The sequence below is a fragment of the Bombina bombina genome, chromosome 2 (assembly GCF_027579735.1).
Source record: "Bombina bombina isolate aBomBom1 chromosome 2, aBomBom1.pri, whole genome shotgun sequence".
NCBI lineage: Eukaryota > Metazoa > Chordata > Amphibia > Anura > Bombinatoridae > Bombina > Bombina bombina.
In genome coordinates, this window is record NC_069500.1 from 555798048 (window position 1) to 555816196 (window position 18149).

The window sequence follows — 18149 nt, forward strand, 5'->3', positions numbered from 1 at the left end:
ATTCCATTCCACACCCGTCAGTAGCTCAGCGCATGGAAGTAATCGGCTTAATGGTAGCGGCAATGGACATAGTACCATTTGCGCGACTGCACCTCAGACCGCTGCAATTGTGCATGCTAAGTCAGTGGAATGGGGATTATTCAGATTTGTCCCCTCTACTAAATCTGGACCAAGAGACCAGAGATTCTCTTCTATGGTGGCTTTCTCGGCCCCACCTGTCCAAGGGGATGACCTTTCGCAGTCCAGATTGGACGATTGTAACAACAGACGCCAGCCTTCTAGGTTGGGGCGCAGTCTGGAATTCCCTGAAGGCTCAGGGATCATGGACTCAGGAGGAGAAACTCCTCCCAATAAATATTCTGGAGTTAAGAGCAATATTCAATGCTCTTCTAGCTTGGCCTCAGTTAGCAACTCTGAGGTTCATCAGATTTCAGTCGTCAATCATCAAGGGGGAACCAGGAGTTCCCTAGCGATGTTGGAAGTCTCAAAGATAATTCACTGGGCAGAGTCTCACTCTTGCCACCTGTCAGCAATCTACATCCCAGGCGTGGAGAACTGGGAGGCGGATTTTCTAAGTCGCCAGACTTTTCATCCGGGGGAGTGGGAACTTCATCCGGAGGTCTTTGCTCAACTGATTCATCGTTGGGGCAAACCAGATCTTGATCTCATGGCGTCTCGCCATAACGCCAAGCTTCCTCATTACGGATCCAGGTCCAGGGACCCGGGAGCGGCGCTGATAGATGCTCTAGCAGCCCCTTGGGTTTTCAAGATGGCTTATGTGTTTCCACCATTTCCGCTGCTGCCTCGACTGATTGCCAAGATCAAACAGGAGAGAGCATCAGTGATTCTGATAGCGCCTGCGTGGCCACGCAGGACCTGGTATGCAGACCTAGTGGACATGTCGTCCTGTCCACCATGGTCTCTGCCTCTGAGGCAGGACCTTCTAATTCAGGGTCCTTTCAACCATCCAAATCTAATTTCTCTGAGGCTGACTGCATGGAGATTGAACGCTTGATTCTATCAAAGCGTGGCTTCTCGGAGTCGGTTATTGATACCTTAATACAGGCTAGGAAACCTGTTACCAGAAGAATTTACCATAAGATATGACGTAAATATTTGTATTGGTGCGAATCCAAGAGTTACTCATGGAGTAAGGTTAGGATTACTAGGATATTGTCTTTTCTACAAGAGGGTTTAGAAAAGGGCTTATCCGCTAGTTCGTTAAAAGGACAGATTTCTGCTCTGTCTATTCTTCTACACAAGCGTCTGGCAGAAATTCCAGACGTTCAGGCTTTTTGTCAGGCTTTGGCAAGGATTAAGCCTGTGTTTAAGACTGTTGCTCCGCCATGGAGCTTAAACTTAGTTCTTAACGTCCTGCAAGGCGTTCCATTTGAACCCCTTCATTCCATTGATATTAAGCTGTTATCTTGGAAAGTTCTGTTTTTGATGGCTATTTCCTCGGCTCGAAGAGTCTCTGAGTTATCTGCCTTACATTGTGATTCTCCTAATCTGATTTTTCATTCAGACAAGGTAGTTCTGCGTACTAAACCTGGGTTCTTACCTAAGGTAGTTTCTAACAGGAATATCAATCAAGAGATTGTTGTTCCATCATTGTGTCCTAACCCTTCTTCAAAGAAGGAACGACTTTTGCATAATCTGGACGTAGACCGTGCCCTGAAGTTCTATTTGCAGGCAACTAAAGATTTTCGTCAAACTTCTTCCCTGTTTGTCGTTTACTCTGGACAGAGGAGAGGTCAAAAGGCTTCGGCTACCTCTCTCTCTTTTTGGCTTCGTAGCATAATACGTTTAGCCTCTGAGACTGCTGGACAGCAGCCTCCTGAAAGAATTACAGCTCATTCTACTAGAGCTGTGGCTTCCACCTGGGCCTTTAAAAATGAGGCTTCTGTTGAACAGATTTGCAAGGCTGCGACTTGGTCTTCACTTCACACTTTTTCAAAGTTTTACAAATTTGACACTTTTGCTTCTTCGGAGGCTATTTTTGGGAGAAAGGTACTTCAGGCAGTGTTTCCCTCCGTTTAAAGTTCCTGCCTTGTCCCTCCCTTCATCCGTGTACTTTAGCTTTGGTATTAGTATCCCATAAGTAATGGATGACCCGTGGACTGACTACACTTAACAAGAGAAAACATAATTTATGCTTACCTGATAAATTTATTTCTCTTGTAGTGTAGTCAGTCCACGGCCCGCCCTGTCTTTTAAGGCAGATCTAAATTTTTAATTAAACTCCAGTCACCACTGCACCCTATGGTTTCTCCTTTCTCGTCTTGTTTCGGTCGAATGACTGGATATGACATGTGAGGGGAGGAGCTATATAGCAGCTCTGCTTGGGTGATCCTCTTGCAACTTCCTGTTGGGGAAGAGATATAATCCCATAAGTAATGGATGACCCGTGGACTGACTACACTACAAGAGAAATAAATTTATCAGGTAAGCATAAAACATAATTTATGTAAGAACTTACCTGATAAATTCATTTCTTTCATATTAGCAAGAGTCCATGAGCTAGTGACGTATGGGATATACATTCCTACCAGGAGGGGCAAAGTTTCCCAAACCTTAAAATGCCTATAAATACACCCCTCACCACACCCACAATTCAGTTTAACGAATAGCCAAGAAGTGGGGTGATAAGAAAAAAGTGCGAAAGCATATAAAATAAGGAATTGGAATAATTGTGCTTTATACAAAATCATAACCACCACAAAAAAAGGGCGGGCCTCATGGACTCTTGCTAATATGAAAGAAATGAATTTATCAGGTAAGTTCTTACATAAATTATGTTTTCTTTCATGTAATTAGCAAGAGTCCATGAGCTAGTGACGTATGGGATAATGACTACCCAAGAAGTGGATCTTTCCACACAAGAGTCACTAGAGAGGGAGGGATAAAATAAAGACAGCCAATTCCTGCTGAAAATAATCCACACCCAAAATAAAGTTTAATGAAAAACATAAGCAGAAGATTCAAACTGAAACCGCTGCCTGAAGTACTTTTCTACCAAAAACTGCTTCAGAAGAAGAAAATACATCAAAATGGTAGAATTTAGTAAAAGTATGCAAAGAGGACCAAGTCGCTGCTTTGCAGATCTGGTCAACCGAAGCTTCATTCCTAAACGCCCAGGAAGTAGAAACTGACCTAGTAGAATGAGCTGTAATTCTCTGAGGCGGAGTTTTACCCGACTCAACATAGGCAAGATGAATTAAAGATTTCAACCAAGATGCCAAAGAAATGGCAGAAGCTTTCTGGCCTTTTCTAGAACCGGAAAAAATAACAAATAGACTAGAAGTCTTACGAAAAGATTTCGTAGCTTCAACATAATATTTCAAAGCTCTAACAACATCCAAAGAATGCAACGATTTCTCCTTAGAATTCTTAGGATTAGGACATAATGAAGGAACCACAATTTCTCTACTAATGTTGTTGGAATTCACAACTTTAGGTAAAAATTCAAAAGAAGTTCGCAACACCGCCTTATCCTGATGAAAAATCAGAAAAGGAGACTCACAAGAAAGAGCAGATAATTCAGAAACTCTTCTGGCAGAAGAGATGGCCAAAAGGAACAAAAAACTTTCCAAGAAAGTAATTTAATATCCAATGAATGCATAGGTTCAAATGGAGGAGCTTGAAGAGCCCCCAGAACCAAATTCAAACTCCAAGGAGGAGAAATTGACTTAATGACAGGCTTTATACGAACCAAAGCTTGTACAAAACAATGAATATCAGGAAGAATAGCAATCTTTCTGTGAAAAAGAACAGAAAGAGCAGAGATTTGACCTTTCAAGGAACTTGCGGACAAACCCTTATCTAAACCATCCTGAAGAATACTGTAATATTCTCGGTATTCTAAAAGAATGCCAAGAAAAATGATGAGAAAGACACCAAGAAATATAAGTCTTCCAGACTCTATAATATATCTCTCTGGATACAGATGTACGAGCCTGTAACATAGTATTAATCACAGAGTCAGAGAAACCTCTTTGACCAAGAATCAAGCGTTCAATCGCCATACCTTTAAATTTAAGGATTTCAGATCCTGATGGAAAAAAAGGACCTTGAGACAAAAGGTCTGGTCTTAACGGAAGAGTCCACGGTTGGCAAGAGGCCATCCGGACAAGATCCGCATACCAAAACCTGTAAGGCCATGCCGGAGCTACCAGCAGAACAAACGAGCATTCCTTCAGAATCTTGGAGGTTACTCTTGGAAGAAGAACTAGAGGCGGAAAGATATAGGGAGGATGATACTTCCAAGGAAGTGATAATGCATCCACTGCCTCCGCCTGAGGATCCCGGGATCTGGACAGATACCTGGGAAGTTTCTTGTTTAGATGAGAAGCCATCAGATCTATTTCTGGAAGTTCCTACATTTGAACAATCTGAAGAAATACCTCTGGGTGAAGAGACCATCCGCCCGGATGCAACGTTTGACGACTGAGATAATCCGCTTTCCAATTGTCCATACCTGGGATATGAACCGCAGAGATTAGACAGGAGCTGGATTCCGCCCAAACCAAAATTCGAGATACTTCTTTCATAGCCAGAGGACTGTGAGTCCCTCGATGATTGATGTATGCCACAGTTGTGACATTGTCTATCTGAAAACAAATGAACAACTCTCTCTTCAGAAGAGGCCAAGACTGAAGAGCTCTGAAAATTGCACGGAGTTCCAAAATATTGATCGGAAATCTCACCTCCTGAGATTCCCAAACCCCTTGTGCCGTCAGATACCCCACACAGCTCCCCAACCTGTAAGACTTGCATCTGTTGAGATTATAGTCCAGGTCGGAAGAACAAAGAAGCCCCCTGAACTAAACGATGGTGATCTGTCCACCATGTCAGAGAGTGTTGTAAAATCGGTTTAAAGATATTAATTTAGATATCTTTGAGTAATCCCTGCACCATTGGTTCAGCATACAGAGCTGAAGAGGTCGCATGTGAAAACGAGCAAAGGAGATCGCATCTGATGCGGCAGTCCTAAGACCCAACATTTCCATGCATAAGGCTACCAAAGGGAATGATTGTGACTGAAGGTTTTGACAAGCTGATATCAATGTTAAACTTCTCTTGTCTGACAAGGACAGAGTCATAGACACTGAATTTATCTAGAAACCTAAAAAGGTTACCCTTGTCTGAGGAATCAATGAACTGATTGGTAAATTGATCCTCCAACCATGAACTTGAAGAAACAACACAAGTCGATTCGTATGAGATTCTTCGAAAATGAGAAGACTGAGCAAATACCAAGATATCGTCCAAATAAGGAAATACCAAAACCCTATTCTCTGATTACAGAAAGAAGGGCACCGAGAACCTTTGAAAAAAATTCTTGGAACTGAGGCTAAGCCAAACGGTAGAGCCACAAAACTGGTAATGCTTGTCTAAAAAGAGAATCTCAGACACTAAAAGTGATCTGGATGAATCGGAATATGCAGATACACATCCTGTAAATCTATTGTAGACATATAATGCCCTTGCTAAACAAAAGGCAGGATAGTCCTACAGTAACCATCTTGAATGTTGGTATCCTAACATAATGATTCAATAATGATAGATCCGGAACTGGTCTGAAGGAATTGACCTTCTTTGGTACAATGAAGAGATAAAATAAGACCCCAGCCCCTGTTCCAGAACTGGAACTGGCATAAATACTCCAGCCAACTCTAGATCTGAAACACATTTCAGAAATGCTGAGCCTTTGCTGTGTTAACTGGGACACGGGAAAGAAAAGAATCTCTTAGCAGGAGGCCTTAACTTGAAGCCAATTCTGTACCTTTCTGAAACAATGTTTCTGAAACCAGAGATTAAGAACGGAATTGATCCAAATTTCTTTGAAGAAAACGTAATCTGCCCCATACCAGCTGAGCTGGAATAAGGGCCGCACCTTCATAGGTACTTAGGAGCTGGCTATAGGTTTCTATAAGGCTTGGATATATTCCAAACTGGAAATAGTTTCCAAACTGATACCGCTCCTGAGGATGAAGGATCAGGCTTTTGTTCCTTGTGAGGAAAGGAACGAAAATGATTATTTACCCTGGAAAGAAAGGGAAAGCAAAGTTGACTTAGAAGACATGTCAGCATTCCAAGTTTAATCCATAAAGCTATTCTAGCTAAAATAGCTAGAGACATATACCTGACATCAACTCTAATGATATCAAAAGATGGTATCACCAATAAAATTATTAGCATGTTATAGAATAAAAATAATGCTATAAAATTATGATCTGTTACTTGTTGCGCTAAAGCTTCTAACCAAAAAGTTGAAGCTGCAGCAACATCCACTAAAAATATAGCAGGTCTAAGAAGATTACCTGAACATAAGTAAGCTTTTCTTAGAAAGGAATCAATTTTCCTATCTAAAGGATCCTTAAATGAAGTACTATCTGCCGTAGGAATAGTAGTACATTAGCAGGAGTAGAGACAGCCCCATAACCTTAGGGATTTTTGTCCCAAAAAACTCTAATCTGTCAGATGGCACAGGATATAATTTGCTTAAACGTCTAGAAGGAGTAAATAAATTACCCAAATTATTCCATTCCCTGGAAATTACTTCAGAAATAGCATCAGGGAGATAAAACACTTCTGGAATAACTACAGGAGATTTAAAAACCTTATTTAAACGTTTACATTTAGTATCAAGAGGACCAGAATCCTCTATTTCTAATGCAAATAACACTTCTTTAAGTAAAGAACGAATAAATTCCATCTTGAACAAATACAAAGATTTATCAGCATCAACCTCTGAGACAGAAACCTCAGAACCAGAAGAACCATTATCAGTATCAGAATGATGATGTTCATTTAAAAATTCATCTGAAAAAAAGAGAAGTTTTAAAAGACTTTTATGTATACTAGAAGGAAAAATAACAGACATAGCCTTCTTAATGGATTTAAAAAATAAAATCTCTTATGTTATCAGGAACACTCTGAAAATTAGATGTTGACGGAACAGCAACAGGTAATGTAACAGTACTAAAGGAAATTTTATCTGCATTAATAAGTTTGACATGACATGCAATACAAATAACAGCTGGAGAAACAGATACCAAAAGTTTATAGCAGATACACTTAGCTTGGTAGCTCCAGCATTGTGCAGTGATTTTCCTGAAGTATCTTCTGACTCAGTTGCAACGTGGAACATCTTGCAATATGTAAAAGAAAAAAACAACATATAAAGCAAAATTGATCAAATTCCTTAAATGACAGTTTCAGGAATGGGAAAAAATGCCAAAGAACAAGCTTCTAGCAACCAGAAGCAATAAAAAATGAGACTTAAATAATGTGGAGACAAAAGTGACGCCCATATTTTTTCGCGCCAAATAAGACGCCCACATTATTTGGCGCCTAAATGCTTTTTGGCGCCAAAAATGACGCCACATCCGGAACGCCGACATTTTTGGCGCAAAATAACGTCAAAGAATGACGCAACTTCCGGCGACACGTATGACGCCGGAAACGGAAATAGAATTTTTGCGCCAAAAAAGTCCGCGCCAAGAATGACGCAATAAAATGAAGCATTTTCAGCCCCCGCGAGCCTAACAGCCCACAGGGAAAAAGTCAAATTTTAAGGTAAAAAATGTTAAATTAAAATGCATTATCCCAAATATGAAACTGACTGTCTGAAAAATAAGGAAAGTTGAACATTCTGAGTCAAGGCAAATAAATGTTTGAATACATATATTTAGAACTTTATAAACAAAGTGCCCAACCATAGCTAGGAGTGTCACAGAAAATAAGACTTACTTACCCCAGGACACTCATCTACATATAGCAGATAGCCAAACCAGTACTGAAACGAGAATCAGCAGAGGTAATGGTATATATAAGAGTATATCGTCGATCTGAAAAGGGAGGTAAGAGATGAATCTCTACGACCGATAACAGAGAACCTATGAAATAGACCCCTTAGAAGGAGATCACTGCATTCAAATAGGCAATACTCTCCTCACATCCCTCTGACATTCACTGCACGCTGAGAGGAAAACCGGGCTCCAACTTGCTGCGGAGCGCATATCAACGTAGAATCTAGCACAAACTTACTTCACCACCTCCATCGGAGGCAAAGTTTGTAAAACTGAATTGTGGGTGTGGTGAGGGGTGTATTTATAGGCATTTTAAGGTTTGGGAAACTTTGCCCCTCCTGGTAGGAATGTATATCCCATACGTCACTAGCTCATGGACTCTTGCTAATTACATGAAAGAAATTATGTTTTTTTGGTACACTACATATATGTAGTTAAATTCATTAATATTTAGTATCCCTTGATCCTTCGCACCCCTGAGTAGATCCCATAGTTCCTTCTTGTATTGGGTAGTGGGGTCAAGTTTTAAAGGTAAATATGTATTATTATCTCCCAATAAGTAATAGGCCTCCTTAAGGTAATCTTGCCAATCTTGTACTACGACCCCTTCTCCCTTATCCACCGCCCTAAAAACTACACTGGTGTCCTCAATTAGGGTCTTTAATGCTTTTCTCATCCCCGGATTTAAGTTATCTCTATAAGGCTTTTTATTCAATTGATTGTTTTAATTTAATTTGGACTTTCTATATCGAACTAATAATTTAATTAGAGATATAGAACAATTATGTAATATTTGTTCCCATTCTGTCTGGAATTCGAACTCATCTAGGTCGAATGCTGGAAATTTAAAAATTCTAAGACCTCTCGGTATAATATTATGAATGATATAATTGTCTAATAGAACTAGACCCTGCAATTCTTTGGCGTCTTTTAGTAATAATTTTTCGAGTTCTCTAAATAATTCTAAAGGATACTCCATATTTTCAACCCCACAGGCAAAAAATCTTCACATACTAATTTGTTATATATTTTTATAGATTCACTTTGGGTATTTTGGGGGTAAAAAATAGATTTTCGTTTTAAGGGACAGTGTTCTATCTTTTTGTCATCTTCCTCGTATATTGATAGGTCTAAAGATACAAGTTCAGTAGTGGTTATTTCTATAGTTACTCTTCTATCATCTTGTAGTTTTTCACTAGTTAGACTTTCCAAAATTTATAATGTAAGTGCATCATTTTTATTGAGAGATTGTACTTCATTGTTCGGATCGAAATAATATATCAAATTTCATATATACCGTTGAACATCTATAAACATTTCAAATTCCTTAGGGGTGGTTTGTGGTGAAAAATTGAGGCCTTTAGATAGTAAAGATATTTCATTAGTCAAGAAATTATTTTTTAGATAGATTAAAAATTTGTTTTATATTCTCACCTAATTCCACCTTTTTCTGTCTCTCTTCTCTAAGTTTCCTTCCTCCTCTATTTCCTATGCATTTTCTTGAGGTCGCTTTGGTTTTCTTGGTGTTAGTGGATAGGGTTGTATATGTGGGGGATGTATTCGTTTTGATGTAGTAGAGATTGTCTCCAAGGGGGAGACCCTAAAAAACTAATCCTAGAATTATTTCCTATACCTTTTAGGGGTGTTAGTTTTATCATTTTTTATAATTTGTGTTTTTAGCATTCATATAATTAAATTTAGGTTTGGCCCCTTGTTGTTGCCACCATGGTGACTCATAGTGTTAATCTACTAGTGGTTCAAACATATTAGAAATTTGTATCTCCCATTCATCTCTTTGGTGGTTAGAGTTTCCCCTTCTGTTGTATCCAATGATTTTTATTTCCCTTATAAGGATTAATATAAGTTTTTGAATTTCTTTGTTGGTATGTCCTTTCTTGATTACGATAATTTATATAATGGGCTCTATATTCTATTTGGGGGTCCTCTATACCCCTATCAGTTGAAGGGGGTACTTTATTGATTTGGAGATCAGCATTAGCTAAATTTCTCTGTTGGTTTTGTTGTTCATTAATAGTTTTCTTATTATAAGAATATACTTGGTTAGATGAAAAATCTTCCATATCACGTCTTAATTTCTTGATCTTGTTAAGCTCTAAATCTTTTAAAAAGTTGCTGATCCTAGTCTGAATATTGTTGTTTAAATCCTTCCATTTATCTATTGAATTAAAGGGTTGTAGTTTCTCTGTTACCTTATCTATTTGTTCTGTTAGAATTTTTCATTTGGACTTTCAATATCGAATTAATAATTTAATTAGAGATATAGAACAATTATGTAATATTTGTTCCCATTCTGTCTGGAATTCGACCTCATCTAGGTCGAATGCTGGAAATTTCAAAATTCTAAGACCCCTCAGTATAATATTATGAATGATATAATTGTCTAATAGAACTAGATCCTGCCATTCTTTGGTGTCTTTTAGTAATAATTTTTCGAGTTCTCTAAATAATTCTAAAGGATACTCCATATTTTCAACCCCACAGGCTGTTTTTAATAGATCTAAATTACGTGATCTATTTGCTCTGCTAGTATTATCCCCAAATTTCTCCTGAATAGTTGATCCTTCCATACTAACTCAATTAGATATATCAGGTAGTGTGATTTAGTTCTACCTATTTGAACCACCCTATGATATGTCTCCAAAAAGAGGAGTTGCAGCTTATGTATAAATGGAAATAGCAAAAGATACAAATAACAGACCATTACGGTCAGTCTTTTTTCTGAAATTCTTAACTGCTACAGTGGTAGTATTGTCTATATTTTTGTTTTTAAAAAGTGATAGATCTAAAAAGTCTATTATTGTTTCGGAACAGTTATAAGTACATTTTTCTTTCCGGTAGAAGAGCTGCATTAACGCCGGTTCTCAACTGTAATATTTGGAGACCAGATGCTTTGTCGTTTGTGACATCTTGAATCCCTTATAGGTTCTCATCTTTTGTACAAAGGACAGTAATTTTATTATTTATCATTATTATTGTTTATTATAATATGAATCTGTTTTTATAATATATGTATTACTTTTGACAGCATTATTTATTTATTTCATGTAATTGGCAAGAGTCCATGAGCTAGTGCCGTATGGGATATACATTCCTACCAGGAGGGGCAAAGTTTCCCAAACCCCAAAATGCCTATAAATACACCCCTCACCACACCCACAATTCAGTTTTACAAACTTTGCCTCCTATGGAGGTGGTGAAGTAAGTTTGTGCTAGATTTTTACTTTGATATGCGCTTCTCAGCATGCTGAAGCCCAGTTCCTCTCAGAGTGCAGTGAATGGCAGAGGGATGTGAAGGGAGGATTATCTATTGAATACAATGGTCATCCTAACGGGGATCTATTTAATAGGTTCTCTGTTATCGGCCGTAGAGATTCATCTCCTACCTCCCTTTTCAGATTGACGATATACTCTTATATACCATTACCTCTACTGATTCTCGTTTCAGTACTGGTTTGGCTATCTAATTTATGTAGATGAGTGTCTTTTGGTAAGTATGTTTTCCTTTATTTAAGACACTCTCAGCTATAGTTTGGCACTTTATATGTAAAGTTCTAAATATATGTTTTGTACTTATATTTGCCATGATTCAGGTTTATCAATATATTTCCTTTTTGCAGACTGTCAGTTTCATTTTGGGAAATGCATATGAAAAAATAAAAAAATAAAAAAAATTCTTACCTGAAATTTTCAAATTGACTCTCTTTTCTAAATTGCGGGCTGTTAGGCTTGCGGGAGCGCAAAATGCTATAATTTATTGCGTCATTCTTGGCACGAGACTTTTTTGGCGCGAGAATTATGTTTGTTGACGTAATTTCGTAATTTCCGGCGTCTTAGTTGGCACCGAGAGTTTTCACGTGGTTGCGTCATCTATGATGCTCGTGTTTGTTGCAGACGTTCTTGGCTCCAAAAAATATTTTGTCAGTTGTGGGCGTCATACTTGGCGCCAGACTTTTGACATTATTTAAGTCTTTATTTCATTTTGCTTCTGGTTTCCAGAGGCTTATTTAGCATTTTTTCCCATTCCTGAAACTGTCATATAAGGAAATTGATAATTTAGCTTTATATGTTATTTTTTCTATTACATATTGCAAGATGTCTCAATCTGACCCTGTCTCAGAATCTACTACTGGAATCCTGCTGCCTGATGTCGGTTCTACCAAAGCTAAGTGCATTTGTTGTAAACTTGTGGTAACTGTTCCTCCGGCTGTAGTTTGTGATAGTTGTCATGAAAAACTTTTAAAAAATGCAGACAATATTTCCATTAGTAGTAATCCATTACCTGTTGTTATTCCTTCAACATCTAATGCTCAGGATATTCCTGTTAATGTGAGAGAATTTGTTTTCTAATTCCATTCAGAAGGCTTTGTCTGTCATACCACCTTCTAATAAACGTAAAAGGTCTTTTAAAATTTCTCATAAAATTGATGAATTTTTAAATGACCGACAACATTCTGATTTATCTATCTCTGATGAGGATCTATCTGATTCAGAAGATTCTGCCTCAGATATTGACACTGACAATTCTTCATACTTATTTAAAATGGAGTATATTCGTTCCTTATTAAGAGGTGTTGATTGCATTAGATATGGAGGAGACTAGTCCTCTTGATATTAAAACTAGTAAATGTTTAAATTCGGTTTTTAAACCTCATGTAGTTATTCCAGAGGTTTTTCCAGTTCCTGATGCTATTTCAGATATGATTTCTAGGGAATGGAATAGACTGGGTACTTCTTTTACTCCTTCTTCAAGGTTTAAGAAACTGTATCCTTTGCCGACTGATTGGAGTTTTGGGAAAAGATCCCCAAAGTTGATGGGGCCATATCTACTCTTGCTAAACGTACTACTATTCCTACGGAAGATAGTACTTCTTTTAAAGATCCTTTAGACAGGAAACTTGAATCTTATCTAAGGAAGTCTTATTTATGTTCAGGTCATCTTCTTAGGCCTGCTATTTCTTTGGCTGATGTTGCTGCTGCTTCAACTTTTTGGTTGGAAACTTTAGCGCAACAAGTACCAGATCATGTGTATAGCATTGTTAAGCTAATTCAACATGCTAATAATTTCATTTGTGATGCCATTTTTGATATCATTAGAATTGATGTCAGATATATGTCTAGCTATTTTAGCTAGAAGAGCTTTATGGCTTAAATCTTGGAATGCTGATATGACTTCTAAATCAATGTTGCCATTTCTCTCTTTCCAAGGTAATAAATTATTTGGTTCTCAGTTGGATTCTATTATTTCAACTGTCACTGGGGGGGAAGGGAGCTTTTTTGCCTCAGGATAAAAAATCTAAGGGTAAATTTAAAGCTGCTAACCGTTTTCGTTCCTTTCGTCAAAATAAGGAAGAGAAACCTGATCCTTCCCCTAAGGGAACAGTTTCCAATTGGAAGCCTTCCCCAGTCTGGAATAAATCCAAGCCATTTAAAAGGTCTAAATCAGCCCCCAAGTCTGCATGAAGGTGCGGCCCTTATTCCAGCTCAGCTGGTAAGGGGCAGACTAAGATTTTTCAAGGATGTTTGGATCAATTCAATCCAAAATCATTGGATTCAGAACATTGTTTCTCAAGGGTACAGAATAGGTTTCAAAGTAAGACCGCCTGTGAGAAGTTTCTTTCTCTCACGCATTCCAGTGAACCCAGTAAAGGCTCAGGCTTTCCTGAAGTGTGTTTCAGACCTGGAGTTATCTGGGGTAATTCTGCCAGTTCCTTTTCAGGAACGGGGTCTGGGGTTTTATTCAAATCTGTTCATTGTTCCAAAGAAGGAGAATTATTTCAGACCAGTTCTGGATCTAAAAGTTTTGAATCGTTATATAAGAATACCAACTTTCAAAATGGTGACTATAAGAACTATTCTGCCTTTTGTTCAGCAAGGGCATTATATGTCTACAATAGACTTACAGGATGCATATCTTCATATTCCAATTCATCCAGATCACTATCAGTTCCTGAGATTCTCTTTTCTAGACAAGCATTACCAATTTGTTGCTCTTCCTTTTGGCCTAGCGACAGCTCCAAGGATCTTTTCAAAGGTTCTCGGTGCCCTACTCTCTGTAATCAGAGAGCGGGGTATTGCGGTGTTTTCTTATTTGGACGATATCTTGTTTCTTCAAAGACATGGTTGGAGGATCAATTTACCAAAAAGTTATTTGATTCCTCAGACAACGGTAACCTTTTTAGGTTTCCAAATATATTCAGTATCCATGACTTTGTCTCTAACAGACAAGAGATGTCTGAAATTGGTTGCAGCTTGTCGGAACCTTCAGTCTCAAATCATTCCCTTCAGTAGCTATGTGCATGGAGGTTTTAGGTCTCATGACTGCAGCATCGGACGCGATCCTCTTTGCTCGTTTCACATGAGACCTCTTCAGCTTTGTATGCTGAACCAATGGTGCAGGGATTATACAAAGATATCACAATTAATATCCTTAAATCCCAATGTTCGACTATCTCTGACATGGTGGTTAGATCACCATCGTTTAGTTCAAGGGGCCTCTTTTGTTCATCCAACCTGGACTGTGATCACAACAGATGCAAGTCTTTCAGGTTGGGGAGCTGTCTGGGGATCTCTGACAGCGCAGGGGGTTTGGAAATCTCAAGAGGCGAGATTACCAATCAATATTTTGGAACTCCATGCAATTCTGAGAGCCCTTCAGTTTTGGCCTCTTCTGAAGAGAGAACCTTTTATTTGTTTTCAGACAGACATTGTCACAACCGTGGCATATGTCAATCATCAAGGTGGGACTCACAGTCCTCAAGCTATGAAAGAAGTATCTCGGATACTTCCTTTGGCGGAATCCAGCTCCTGTCTAATTTCTGCGGCCCATATTCCAGGTATAGACAATTGGGAAACGGATTATCTCAGTCGTCAGACTTTACATCCGGGAGAGTGGTCTCTTCACCCAGATGTGTTTTTTCAAATTGTTCAGATGTGGGGGCTTCCACAAATAGATCTGATGGCATCTCATCTAAACAGGAAACTTCCCAGGTATCTGTCCAGGTCCAGGGATCCTCAGGCGGAAGCAGTGGATGCGTTGACACTTCCTTGGAATTATCAACCTGCTTATATTTTTGCGCATCTAGTTCTTCTTCCAAGAGTGATTTCCAAAATCATAATGGAGCGTTTGTTTGTACTGCTGGTGGCTCCAGCATGGCCACACAGGTTTTGGTATGTGGATCTTGTTCGGATGTCCAGTTGCCAACCTTGGCCACCTCCGTTAAGGCCAGACCTTCTATCTCAAGCCCGTTTTTCCATCATTATCGAGTTTGGAAGACTTACATTTCATGGTGTTCTTCTCATAAATTCTCTTGGCATTCTTTTAGAATTCCTAGAATTTTACAGTTTCTTCAGGATGGTTTAGATAAGGGTTTGTCTGCAAGTTCCTTGAAAGGACAAATCTCTGCTCTTTCTGTTCTGTTCCACAGAAAAATTGTTAATCTTCCTGATATTCATTGTTTTGTACAGGCTTTAGTTCGTATCAAGCCTGTCATTAAATCAATCTCTCGTCCTTTGAGTCTTAATTTGGTTTTGAAGGCTTTACAGGCTCCTCCGTTTGAGCCTATGCATTCTCTGGAAATTACTTTCTTGGAAAGTATTGTTCCTTTTGGCCATCTCTTTTGCTAGAAGAGTTTCTGAATTATCTGCTCTTTCTTGTGAGTCTCCTTTTCTGATTTTTCATCAGGATAAGGTGGTTTTGTGGACTTAATTTACATTTTTACCTGAAGTTGTGAATTCTAACAACATTAGTAGAGAAATTGTTGTTCCTTCGTTGTGTCCTAATCCGAAGAATTCTCTGGAGAGATCTTTACATTTTTTGGATGTGGTAAGAGCTTTGAAATATTATGTTGAAGCTACTAAAGATTTCAGAAAGACTTCTAGTCTATTTGTTATCTTTTCTGGTTCTAGGAAAGGTCAGAAGACTTCTGCCATTTCTTTGGCATCTTGGTTAAAGCTTTTGATTCATCATGCTTATTTGGAGTTGGTTAATTCCCCGCCTCAGAGGATTACGGCTCATTCTACTAGGTTAGTTTCTACTTCCTGGGCTTTTAAGAATGAAGCTTCTGTTGATCAGATTTGCAAAGCAGCAACTTGGTCTTCTTTGCATACTTTTACTAAATTCTACCATTTTGATGTTTTTTCTTCTTCAGAAGCAGTTTTTGGTAGAAAAGTACTTCAGGCAGCTGTTTCAGTTTGATTCTTCTGCTTATAATTTCATTTTTTTTCATTATAAAGATTAAAACTTTTTGATTTGGGTTGTGGATTAATTTTTCAGCGGAATTGGCTGTCTTTATTTTTATCCCTCCCTCTCTAGTGACTCTTGCGTGGAGTTCCACATCTTGGGTATTTGCTATCCCATACGTCACTAGCTCATGGACTCTTGCCAATTACATGAAAGAAAACATAATTTATGTAAGAATTTACCTGATAAATTCATTTCTTTCATATTGGCAAGAGTCCATGAGACCAACCCTTTTTATGGTGGTTATGATTTTTTTTGTATAAAGCACAATTATTCCAATTCCTTGTTGATGCTTTTGCTCCTTTCTTATCACCCCACTTCTTGGTTATTCGTTATTCGTTATTTCTGGTCAGGAAGACAGGAGAGAGAGGAGGAATCTGCCCTTGGGTGGCTGAGACTTGAAACCTATCTTGTAACCCTGAGCTATGACCTCCAGGACCCATGGATCCTGCACATCCCTGAACCAAGCGACTGAAAAGAGCGACAGTCTGCCCCCTACACGATCCAGAAGATGACCAGGGACCGCCCATTCATGTCGACTTAGACTTGGTGGGCTTCTTGCTCTGCTTGGATTTATTCCAGGACTGAGCCGGCTTCCAAAAACTCTTGTTTTGCTGTGGCTTAGCGGAGGACTGCTGACATGGGCTTTATTAGAACGAAAATTGTCCCTTAGACTAGTTCATATTCTCTTGCGGTAGGAGGGCACCCTTGCCCCCTGTGACCGTGGAGATAATTGAGTCCAGGCCTGGACCAAACAAAATCATTCCCTTAAAGGGGAGGGAAAGAAGGCTAGACTTAAAAGTCATATCCACAGATCATGACTTTAGCCAGAGCCCAATGGGCTTGAACAGAAAAAGCTGAAGCCATAGCATTTTGGCGAATAATCTGCTTATTAGCATCACAGATGAAAGAATTAGCAACCCTCAAGGCCTTAATTCTTTCCTGAATAATGTCAAGGGGACCCTCCCCCTCGATCAAATCCCATAAGGAGCTGCACCAGTAGGTATCTGCTCCAGCAACCGCGGCAACAGCCGCCTCCGGTTGAAACAAATATCCGGTATGCTGAATCATCTTTCTTAACAGAGTTTCCATCTTTTATCCATGGGTTCTTTAAACAAAGAGCTATCCTCAAGCGGGATAGTAGTCCATTTAGCAAGGGTGAAGATAGCGCCATCCCTTTTAGGGATGGAACCCTCACAATTCAATTGAGAGTCCATGACCGGGAACAATTAGTTAAAGGGAGAATAGGGGAAAAAGGAATCCAATCCTGTCCCATTCATTCTTAATATTGTTTGCCATCTAACAGGAGCAGGGAAGGATAAGGTACCACCCTGTCCTCAAACTCTATCCAATTTAGAAATCAAAGGTTCATCAGGCAATTAGGCCTCTGGAACCTCTGAATTCGCCAAAAACTTCCTTTAGAAGAAAGCGCACATTCCTAAAACTAAAAACTAAAGTCTGGCTCCTCCGCAGCCGGAGGTTTAGAGGCAGTAGACTCCGACCCAGAATGTTCATAACTCTGAAGTCTCAGAAGGAACTTCATCCTCGGATAACCCTATCAGTTAAATCCAATAAATAATCTGATGTACTCTGGGAAGGAGTGCAATATGTAACCTTTCGCTTGCGCTTAGCAGGGCGAGGTAAAGCATTAAAGGCCACAGACACTGTCGTCTGAACTGCGCAGTAACGTCTGGGGAAAAAAGGCCCCCTTCCAGATGGAGGATCAGCAATGTTACGGGAAACTGCATGTGTAGAGGGATAAGAATGTAGGGAACGCACCTCACTGGATGACAACTCCTTAGAGGTGGACGGCTCCGTGATATCAAACATGTTTGATATCACATTATCAAGGCATATGGAACATAATTGAGAGGGCGGATCTAAGGCCTCCTCACAATATAAACAGGAATTACTCTTTAGGAGTAGAGGGAGTTCCCTCTAAAGTAACAGAATCCTCCATCGGTAGTGCAATAACAGGAGAACTATAGAAATAAAACAATCTAATTTTATTTAAAAAAACGGCACCTTATGCCTTATTGAGACTTTGGCGACCAAAATTAGATCTAATAAAAACA